Consider the following 12,169-nt stretch of genomic DNA (forward strand, 5'->3'; position numbering starts at 1 on the left):
TATATTGTTCTTCGCATATTTACTTTTCCGTTGCTATTGCTATCATCACTACAAAATACCAAAAACATTACTTTTACTACTGTTACCTTTTGCTACCATTATCACTACTATCATATTACTTTACTACTAAACACTTTGCTCCAGATATTAAGTTTCCAGGTGTGGTTGAATTGACAACTCAGCTGCTAATACTTGAGAATATTCTTTGGCTCCCCTTGTGTCAAATCAATAAATTTGGGTTGAATACTCTACCCTCGAAAACTGTTGCGATCCCCTATACTTGTGGGTTATCAGTGCATCAGGTCGATGGCTATAAGCTCACTAAGGTACTAATGGACAAAGGAAGTAGTATCAACATTTTGTATTATGATACTTTCAGGCGCATGAACTTGTCAGAGAAACAACTCCTGCCATCCTCAACCGTTTTCATGGGATTGTTCATGGAAAGTCTGCCTATCCCATTGGGCAGATCAAATTGGAAGTTGCATTTGGCAACGAGTATAACTACAGAACAGAATTTCTGACGTTTGAGGTGGTCAAGGTCAGAAGCCCTTATCATGCTTTGTTTGGATGGCTGGCTTATGCTCGTTTCATGGCCCGGCCCTGCTATGTGTATCTCAAGCTCAAAATGCCTGGGCCAAAGGGCACTATCATGGTCAATGGTGTCAGAAAAATTGCTCGTGAGTGTGAAGAAGGGGACACAACTTATGCTGGGTCAGCCCGCACAGCAGAGGAGTTGAAGTTTTACACATCCAATGTTGACCCAGCTGAGATGACCCCCCTCGAAGAAACCCACCATAGAGTTTGACCCCCCCCCCGCTCAAATTTAAGTCGCCTAGCGACACAAAACAGGTTGACTTCACCCCTGGCGACTCATCTCAATAGTTCACTATTGGAATGGCATGGATCCCAAATAGGAAAGCACACTCATCGAGTTCATCCATGAGAAACATGAAATCTTTGCATGGAAACCTTCTGACATGCCTAGTGTACCGAGGGAATTAGCTGAGCACCAGCTCAATGTTGGTCCTAAGATGAAACCAGTCCGGGAATACCTCCAGCGTTTTAACGAGGAGAGATGCAAAGCTATTAAGGAAGAAGTGGCCTGGTTGCTAGCTAATGGGTTCATTGTGGAAGTATTTCATCCTTAGTGGTTGGCCAATCTAGTACTTGTTCTCAAGAAAAACGGCACTTGGCGTATGTGTGTAGATTACACAGATCTTAGCAAGGCTTGCCCCAAAGACCCGTTTGCCCTCCCTTGCATTGATCAGATCATCAATTCCACTGCTGGGTGTGAGAGCTTATGTTTCCTGGATGCTTACTCTGGCCATCATCATGTAAAGATGGCTGTTGAGGATCAGGAGAAGACATCCTTCATCACGCCCTTTGGGGCTTTCTGCTATGTCTCTATGCCTTTTAGGCTTAAGAGCACGGGAGACACTTATCAGCGCTGTGTGCAGAATTGTTTTCACAATTAGATCGGGTGCAATGTTCATGCTTATGTTGATGATATCGTAGTCAAGTCCCAGAAGAAGGAAACACTGTTGGATGACATCAAGGAAACCTTTGATAATCATCGGGTTTATAAGATGATGCTTAACCCGTCCAAGTGTGTTTTGGGGGTTCCTACAGGAAAATTGCTAGGTTTTCTAGTGTCTAAGCGAGGCATTGAAGCTAATCCGGAGAAAATCAAGGCGGTAACCTCCCTTGCTAAGCCGGCCAACATCAATGATGTCCAACATATGGCGGGTCGTATTGCCGCTTTAAGCCAGTTCATCAGGCGCCTTAGTGAGAAGGTGATTCCTTTATATGAGATGTTGAAAAAGACTGACAACTTTGTCTGGAGCGATGCTACAGATAAAGCTTTTGAAGCTCTCAAGAAGCAATTAGCTGAGCCGCCCATCCGTGCTGCTCCTATTGAGAAAGAGCCTATGCTCGTGTACATTGTTGCTAATAATAAAGCAGTCAGTGTTGCAGTCGTCTGATACGTCTCCAACGTATCTATAATTTTTTATTGTTCAATGCTATTATATTATCAATCTTGGATGTTTTATAATCATTATATATATCATTTTTTGGTACTAACCTATTGACATAGTGCCAAGTGTCAGTTGTTGTTTTCTGCATGTTTTTACATCACAGGAAATCAATACCAAAAGGAGTCCAAATGCAACAAAACTTTACAGAGATCTTTTTTTGGACCAGAAGACACCTAATAGGCCCTGGCTGCGTCTGGGGGTGCTCCGAGCAGAGTACAAGCCACCAGGGCGCGCCAGGAGGGCCAGGGGCGCCCTGGTGGGTTGTGCCCACCTCGGGTGCCCCCGGACCGCCTCTTTGCTTTATAAATACCCCAATATTCCAGAAACCCTAGGGGAGTCGACGAAATATTGATCCAACCGCCGCATAGTCCAGAACCACCAGATCCAATCTAGACACCATCTCGGATGGGGTTCACCACCTCCATTGGTGCCTCTCTGATGATGCGTGAGTAGTTATTTGTCCGTAGTTAGTAGCTAGATGACTTCCTCTCTCTCTCTCTCGCTGAATTCTCTATACAATGGTCTCTTGGAGATCCATATGATGTAACTCTTTTGCGGTGTGTTTGTTGGGATCGATGAACTTTGAGTTTATGATCAGATCTATCTTTTTTTATCCATGAAAGTATTTGAGTTTCTTTGATCTCTTTTATGCATGATTGCTTATAGCCTCGTATTTCTTCTCCGATATTTGGGTTTTGTTTAGCCAAATTGATCTATTTATCTTGCAATGGGAAGAGGTGCTTTGTAGTGGATTCGATCTTACGGTTCTTGATCCTAGTGACAGAAGGGGAACCGACACGTATGTATCGTTGCTACTAGGGATAAAAAGATGGGGTCTATCTCTACATAGATAGATCTTGTTTACGTCATGCCATTGTTCTTATTGCATTACTCTGTTTCTCCATGACCTTAATACACTAAATGCATGCTGGATAGCGGTCGATGTGTGGAGTAATAGTAGTAGATGCAGGCAGGAGTAGGTCTACTAATCTTGGACGTGATGCCTATGTAATGATCATTGCCTCGATATCATCATGATTATTTGAAGTTCTATCAATTGCCCAAGACTAATTTGTTCACCCACCGTTTGCTATTTTTTCTCGAGAGAAGCCATTAGTGAAACCTACGACCCCGAGTCTCTTTCTCATATTATTTGCCTTTGCGATCTATTTTCCTTTGCTTTTATTTTCAGATCTATTAAACCAAAAATACAAAAAATACCTTGCTGCAATTTATCTTATTTATTTTATTCGGCGTTCGATCTATCAATCTACTACAATTTTATTCACGCCCGTTTTCCCATCTTGGGGCACCGCTACCCGAAAGGGATTGACAACCCCTTTTACACGTCGGGTTGCGAGAAGTTGTTATTTGTGTGTAGGTGTTGTTTACGTTGTGTTGTTTGGTTCTCCCAAACATTTGTCATTTTATTTGCCCCTCTTTTTCATTCCCCGTTTTTCTCGCCATAACCGATCTTAAAAAGGCTAAGGGTTTTCTCCCGAGTTTTAATGCTTTGGATAGCCCCTCTGTCCTCTCTAAGCTCATAAACGATGATGCTTGGAAGGATCTACCAGGGTTGTTAAGGAAAGTCTTAACAATTGTGATGAAGATGATCCCAGAATTTTTCGTTATTTGCTTGATGAACCTTTGAAAGATTCTTGGGATAGGCTATTGAGAATTCGAGCTAGCTATGTGCCCCAATATCAGATAGAGATATACTTGAAAAGTTTTTATGTTGGTTTACCTTCCTCCTTCAAGCAAGTTTGGATTCCATATTTGAAAAAGGTTTTCTTGAAGGGGGATGCCGTTGATACTTATGAAAAGATGAAAACTATATTTGGGCATCCTAAAGGAGAAAATGTTGAATCAACTACCCTTATGTGCTTTTATCAAAATAAAATAATTAAAGAGATGAAGGCTAGTTTAGATACAAATTTTCGCAACATGCTTAATCTATCTTCTGCTATCCATGGCCATGTCATTTCACAAAATAGAAGATTAAATACCATTGATAGGAAATTTTCCTTTTGTTTTCAAAAGAAGAAAGATGACAAAACTTAGGTCCTTGCTTTATGCCTAGCTAAGGGCATAAAACTATAGCGCTTGTTGGGAGGCAACTGTTGGGGATATTACTATTAGTTATGACCCACCCAGGAGGGGCCGGGTCAGCCCCAATGGCGGGTTACATAAGAAGCCCAGTAAGCATTCAACGCGATAGTTTATTAAACCTTATAGAAGGCCCAAAGGCCTGGGGGCGGCTTAAGGCCCGATATTGCAAACCGCCGTATGTAAGGAAAGACTTGTAAAGAAAGGCATGTAAAGGAAGTCACCGAGCCGGACACGATTATGAGCCGGCCGGGACTCTGTAGGCCGCCAGGCGTCAACTCATGTATACAAGGGGACGACCCGGCGGCGGCTTAGGGCAAGAAACAAAAAATTGATAACCAAGCCGGCGAGTTGAGCCTCTTGGTGATCGAAACCACATCAATACCAACCCCAACTAGACGTAGGCTTTTACCTTCACCGTAAGGGGCCGAACTAGTATAAAACCCTCTCGTGTCCTTTGTCCCAATTAACCCCTTTAAGCTTCCTAGTGCGATGGCCCTACGACTAAGTCCTTGCTCTAGGACATCTGCCGTGACAATTCCACGACAGTTGGCGCCCACCATGGGGCCAGCGCATGGTGGATTTGAGTTCTTGAAGGGCAACTTCGAAGGGCTCAAGGGATACGCTGTGGGCCGGATGACCAAGAGTCGTCGCGGCAAGCTCTACATCGACGACGAAGGCTGGGGCCCCGAGGCCGGCTCAATTGAGTATGGGTACCGGGTCCCCTTCGGCAGAATTCACGTCTTCATCAGCTGGATTGGCTAGTCTGGTCCTGAGCCGGACGTCCACACCAACCTCATCGAAACGGCTCGGCGCGCGAGGATCACCCGTGTTCAATCTGTCATGAAGCATGCCTTCGTAGGTTGTGTCCACGGCGGTGAATACTCTGAAGGATCGGTGGAGGGTGGTGAGACGGTCGTCTGTTCTGACACGGCATCATCAACGGGTGAGACGGACTCTTTGTACCAGCTGAAGGATGGCATGCTTGGGGGCTGTTCCGATGGCAGCAGTATTCCGGACCCCCTTGAGCCGCCGAATTGGGCCGGAGCCTTCATGGCAAGGACGCAGCCCGGGCAGAACTCCACAGCAGCAGCGGCAACAGCTACCGGGTCGGCCGCGGCCGGGTCAAGAGACCCCGCTCGCCCCCCGGCTCGGATTCTAATGGACCTCATGGATAAATTGACGACTCTGTTGACCGCTGTGGTACAGCCGGTGGATAAAGCCCATCATGACGTAGAGGTGGCACGTGTCCGTGAGGAGATGGTGCAAGCTAAGGAAGGTCTAGCCGCAGAGGAAGTCAGGATGGCAGCAGAACGGGCGGCTTTGGATGTTCGTGCTCAACAGCTTCAAGCGGAGACCTTCCGGCTCTCAGTGGATCTGAATGCGTCGAACGAGGTCATGAGGAGGAGGCATCAGAAAACTCAATCACTTCTGCCTCTGACGCTCGATCCTAGGAATCTTTTTCATACGCCGGAGCCGAGGGAAGTAACCCGCCGGAGGCACCCTGGATTACAACACCCGGTGCACCGGTCCAGCCGCGTGCCATGGATCCACCTCGTATAATTACCGCTCCTCCTCATTACGTCCCGACGCCGCCGGGTCACTTCTCCAACCCTTTGGAAAACCTCATCGCAGCGTCAGCTTGTTTAGCGGCTCTCCCGATGGAAGGTGACTCACCGGCGGCGGTTGAGACGCGGAGGGTAAGAGAACTTCTTCAAACAGCTCTAGCACAGCAGGATGCGTACTCCTACAGTCGAGACAGGATCCACTCAACTCCTCGCCCAAGCCGGAGCCCAAGCTACAGTAGGCATATGGAGTCCGCAGACATGTCAAGCAATGCTCAACTCCACAACCGGCCGCACATGCATGAGCCGGTACGGGCCGGAGCCCTTAACTTGGCGGATCAGGAGAGGATTCGACAAGAGGCGGAACGAGCAGTTCAAATGGCAGCAGATCAGGCGGCTCATCAAACTTTTCCGGCTTATCCAGCAACCTCGGTCGAGGCAGGAGTGGCCACAAGAACCGGAGGTGTTCCTTGCTTGGTGCCGGCCATACGTAATGAGCGTTTGCCAAAAGATTTTAAGGGGCCTCGTAAGGTGCCTAATTACATGGCTGACTTATAGCCCGGGGCTTGGATTGAGAGTTATGAGATGGCTATGGAGTTGCTGGAGGTGAGCGACGCGGCAATGGCCAAGTATTTCACCATGATGTTGGATGGGACAGCTCGTACATGGTTGAAAGGTTTGCCACCCAATTCGATCAGCTCATGGGCAGAGTTAAAAGCCCGGTTCATCCAGAACTTCAAAGACACGTGTAAGCAGCCTATGTCGATTGTGGATCTGAACAATTGCAAGCAAGAGGATGGTGAATCCACAACCCATTGGGTGCGCCGGGTCAAGGAGATAATACATTCTTCTGATAAGATGGATGCCGGCTCAGCAGTCTTAATGTTGGAGAAAAAATGCCGTTTTGAACCTCTGAAGCAGAAGCTGGGGCGGCTCAAGCGTGACTGTAATGACATGGGCCAGTCGATGGCGGCTCTCGTCAAGTATGCTGATTCTGATAGTACCAAAGACCTGGTGTCTGACGAAGAAAAGACAACGAAGGGAAAGAAGAACGGCAACGGCAGGGGTCACCAGCATAATCCGACAAATCAAGGAGGTAATAAACGTAAGTCTAATGAGTTTGTTGCTAACACCAATGCACAGGGCGGAAATCAACGGCGCAGGGGAAGACAACCCCCTCGGTCGGGCGGGTCAGGTCCCACCCTGGAGCAACTATTGAATGAACCTTGTCCAAAACACGGCACTCGGGAGAAGCCAGCCATCCACCTATGGAAGGATTGTAGGATCATGAAGGCGTTTAAAAATTCAAACATGTTTGATGGAGGTCACGGCCCAGGTGGCGGTTCAGGAGGAGGCAGTTTCCAAGGCCCGGGCACCGGTTTAGGTGGAGGAGGATTTCATGGCCAGGGCCATCCTGGTAACCAAGGAGGATATAATCCACAACCCGACCAAGGTAATCAGCAGCAACAATCCGAGTATCAGAGCAACCCAAAACAGCTGAGTAGTGGGCAATACCACGTATTCACCACTAGTTTATGTAAGAGGGACCAGAAGCTTCACAAGAGGGCCGTCAATGCCGTTGAGCCGGCGATTCCACGTTATTTACGTTGGTCAGAGCAGCCTATTGTGTGGAGCAGAGAGGATCACCCGCCCCGGGTTGATAATCCGGGTCACTTGGCCTTGTTAGTGGCACCTCAGGTTGGTGGATACAAATTCACTAAGGTACTCATGGATGGAGGCAGCAGCATCAACATCATCTACTATGATACGTTCCGCCGGATGGGATTGACTGATAAGAATCTTAAACAATCCAACACTGTTTTTCACGGTGTGGTACCTGGCAAATCGGCATACCCAGTTGGTAAGATTGAACTGGAAGTAGCCTTTGGGGATGAATATGACTCCTGAGAAGAAAAATTAACCTTTGAGGTGGTTAAGATCAAAAGCCCATATCATGCTCTGTTTGGACGGCCGACTTATGCCAAGTTCATGGCTCGGCCGTGTTATGTGTATTTGCAGCTCAAGATGCCGGGTCATAAGGGCACCATTACAGTACATGGGAGCCGGAAAATAGCCTTGGAGTGTGAATAAGGTGATGCTACCTATGCTGAATCCGTTTGTGCAACAGAGGAGTTAAAGTTTTACAAGGATCATGTTGACCCGGCAGACATGACGTCATTAAAGAAACCAACAACAAAGCATGAGCCAGTGTTGAAATTCAAATCAGCCAATGACACCAAGATGGTTGACTTTGTGCCTGGCGACTCATCCAAGCAGTTCATCATCAGTGCAAACTTGGATCCAAAATAGGAAAGCGCACTCATCGAGTTCATCCGTGAGAACCGGGACATCTTTGCATGGAAACCTTCAGACATGCCGGGTGTCCCGAGGGAACTCGCTGAGCACACTCTTAATATTGATTCAAAGTTCAAACCTGTCAGATAGTTTCTCCGACGGTTCAATGAAGAAAGGCGCAAGGCCATTGGAGAAGAGGTGGCCTGGCTCTTGGCGGCCGGGTTCATTGTAGAACTCTTTCACCCAGAGTGGTTAGCTAACCCGGTGCTTGTACTAAAAAAGAACGGGACTTGGCGTATGTGTGTGGATTACACCAATCTGAACAAGGCTTGTCTGACTGATCCTTTTGCCCTCCCCCGTATTGATCAGATCATCGATGCTACAACAGGTTGTGCACGTTTGAGTTTCTTAGATGCTTATTCAGGTTATCATCAGATCAAGATGGCAATCAAAGATCATGAGAAGACGGCTTTTATCACTCCTTTTGGAGCTTTCTGCTATGTGTCTATGCCTTTTGGGCTTAAGAGTGCCCAGGCGACTTACCAACGGTGTGTGCAGAATTGTCTTCATGACCAGATTGGGCATAATGTTCATGCTTATGTGGATGATATAGTGGTAAAATCCAGGAAAGAGGAAACCTTGGTTGCAGATCTAAAAGAGACCTTCGATAATCTCCGGGTCTACAAAATGATGCTTAACCCGACCAAGTGTGTTTTTGGAGTCCCAGCCAGCAAGCTCTTGGGTTTTTTAGTGTCTAACCGAGGTATTGAAGCTAACCTAGAGAAAATCAAGGCAATTACATCCCTAGCCAAACCAACATGCATCAATGACGTTCAACGGCTGGCGGGTCGTGTTGCTGCTTTGAGCCGGTTCATAACCGGTTAGGAGAGAAGGCAATGCCTTTGTATCAGATGATGAAGAAAACATATGCTTTTGTTTGGAGTGATGCTGCAAACACTGCTTTTGAGGATCTGAAGACACAGCTTGCCGAGCCGCCAGTCCTCGCTGCTCCAGTTGAGAAAGAGCCGCTGTTATTATACGTGGCCGCCAACTCACGAGCTGTTAGTGTGGCTATTGTGGTGGAGCGCAAGGAGGCTGGCAAGGAACATCCGGTTCAACGGCTGGTTTACTACGTCAGTGAGGTGTTAATTGAATCCAAGCAACGATATCCACATTGGCAGAAGCTCGTGTATGGGGTGTTCATGGCAAGCCAGAAGCTTAAACATTATTTCCAGGGTCATCCAATCACTGTGGTCAGCTCTGCTCCTTTGGGAGATATCATTCAAAAGAGAGAAGCCACTAGACGAGTTGCCAAGTGGGCCATTGAGCTTGGGTCTCATGGGTTGAAGTATGTACCACATACTGCGATCTAATCTCAAGCACTGGTTGACTTCATCAACGACTGGACAGAGATGCAGATGCTAGAAGAGAAACCAGACAACACATATTGGACTATTCATTTTGATGGGTCCAGACAGTTGGAAGGCTCGGGGGCTGGAGCTGTTTTAACCTCCCCTTGAGGTGACAAATTTTGTTATGTGTTACGGCTGATGTTTCCTTGCACTAATAACGCAGCAGAGTATGAAGCTTTGCTCCATGGTATTCGAGTGGCCAAAGAGATGAGTCTGAGCCGGGCCAAGTGTCTTGGCGACTCAGATTTAGTGGCTCAACAAGTATCAGGCAAGTGGGATTCTAAAGATCCTCTCATGGCGGCTTATCACTGGGAGGTTGATGCTGTTGCAGGGCATTTTAAAGGTTATCAGGTGGAGCACATTGACCATAGGAAGAACGAAGCGGCTGATGCTTTAAGCCGGTTGGGGTCTCAGCGTAAGCCGGTACCACCTAACACCTTTTTAGATGTTTTGCATAACCCGTCTGTCAAGTTGCCCACAGAAGAGGATTTAGCTGTTCCTGAACCAGAGGCGCAGTTGGTGGTGGCTCTTCATGTCATCCCAGATTGGACAGTGCCGTTCTTGGCTTACATGACCCGGGGAGAGTTTCCAGCGGATGAGACCCTGGCTCGACAGATAACCCGGCGGTCTAAGTCAATGACGATTTTGGATGGAGAACTATACCATCGCAACGTCTCTGGAGCGTTTCAGCGGTGTGCTTCCCCCGAAGAAGGTCAAGAAATACTTTGTAAGATCCATGAAGGCGATTGTGGTCATCACGCCGGGTCAAAATCTTTGGTGGCCAAGGCTTTTCGTCATGGTTTTTACTGGTTGACGACTCACGCTGATGCAGAGGATCTGGTCAGCAGATGTGATGGATGTCAGAAGTTTGCACGACGAGCACATGTGCCGGCTCAAGAGCTCGAGATGATTCCAATCACTTGGCCGTTTGCGGTCTGGGGGCTTGACATGGTGGGACCTTTCAAAAGGTCTAAGGATAAAAATACACATCTTTTAGTGGCAGTTGATAAATTCACTAAGTGGGTTGAGGCGGAGCCAGTGAGTAAGTGTGATGCGGCCACGGCGGTTCAGTTCATGAAAAAGGTGATCTTCCGTTTTGGTTTTCCACACAACATTATCACTGACAATGGTACTAACCTATCCCAAGGGGCTATGGAGGAGTTTTCTCAACAAGAGCTTATTCGGCTTGATATTTCTTCCGTAGCTCATCCTCAATGTAATGGTCAAGCTGAGAGAGCAAATTAGGAAATTCTAAAAGTTCTTAAGCCCCGGCTTATGGTTCCCTTGCAGCGAACGTCGGGTTGTTGGGTAGAGGAATTACCCTCGGTGCTATGGAGTATCAACACCACACCTAACAGGTCTACAGGTTATACACCTTTCTTCATGGTGTATGGAGTAGAAGCAGTGTTTCCTAGTGACATCCGTCATGACTCGCCCCGTCTGGCGGCTTATGTGGAAGCTAATAATGAACAAGCCAGACAGGATACGCTCGACTTGTTAGATGAAGAAAGAGACCTGGCAGCGGCTCGATCAGCAATTTATCAACATGACCTGCCCCGTTATCACAGCCGCCGGGTTAAGTCCAGGACTTTTCAGGAAGGCGACCTGGTGCTCCGGCTCATCCAGGATCTGTCAGATGCACACACGTTATCTCCACCTTGGGAAGGACCCTTTGTGGTCAGTAAGAATTAAACAACGGGTCATATTACCTCATTGACGTTCGAGAGCACAAAGACTCACGTAAGTCGGAGGAGGAGACCCGCCGGCTGTGGAACATTGCTCAACTTCGGTCGTACTACACCTGAGCCACCGGCTCTCATCATGTACATACGTTAACATTGTATATACCATGATAAGCAATAAAGTAAGGCCATCGGTCTCTTTTCTTTTCAAAGATTACGCATCTTTATTATTTCTTATTTTCAAATGACTATTAAGGAGCTGGTCGTATTTGAATCAAGTCTAACCTTCTTTGGTCCGGCTTATGATCGTATTCAAATCTAGCTGCAATATCATGGTCACCAGGGGGCTTCCTGTTCAAACATAGGTCGTATTCGACCAAAGAGAACATAGCTGTCGTAACCCTCTTGATTGGCTCAAAGCCAAACTCACTTGGGGGCTTCTTGATCGTATCTGAATCATAGCTTAACCCCTTTTGGGTCCGACTTGGATCGTATTCGAATCAGGGTCGTTGAAAACCTCTCAAGGTCATCTGGGGGCTTCCTGTTCAAACATAGATCGTATTCGAACCAAAGAGAACATAGCTGTCGGTACCCTTTTGATCGGCACAACGCCAAAGCCACTGGGGGCTATATGGTCGTATTCGAACCTTAGCTTAACCCCTTTGGTCCGGTTTACTGATCGTATTCGAATCAGAAGCCCCCAACCTTTTTAGTACAAGGTTAAATTATACTTATTATCTGTTGTTTGCCTTTTAGTTTTTGTTGTCTCAATATTACCAATAATTAGCCTGGTCTTCTTCACCGGCTCGACTATTTGATAACACAACTACCAAGGTATAATGATCATTGAGTATTCAGAAGCATTGACTTCTCATAAAGTTTGAATTATCAAGTTCATCACCCGGGTTATTCAAGCCGGTGGTCTAAGGATCAAAAGGTACAAAGTATGGTTATTACTTATACACAATTGTCTACTGCATTAACTAAAAAAGTTAGTCTCAGCTCTTATCCTTTGTTTATATCTGTTTCTGGTTCCTATTATGGTAAACATATTGGCTATAAGCCGGGTG

The sequence above is a fragment of the Triticum dicoccoides genome, chromosome 1A, assembly GCF_002162155.2.
Source record: "Triticum dicoccoides isolate Atlit2015 ecotype Zavitan chromosome 1A, WEW_v2.0, whole genome shotgun sequence".
Classification (NCBI taxonomy): domain Eukaryota; kingdom Viridiplantae; phylum Streptophyta; class Magnoliopsida; order Poales; family Poaceae; genus Triticum; species Triticum dicoccoides.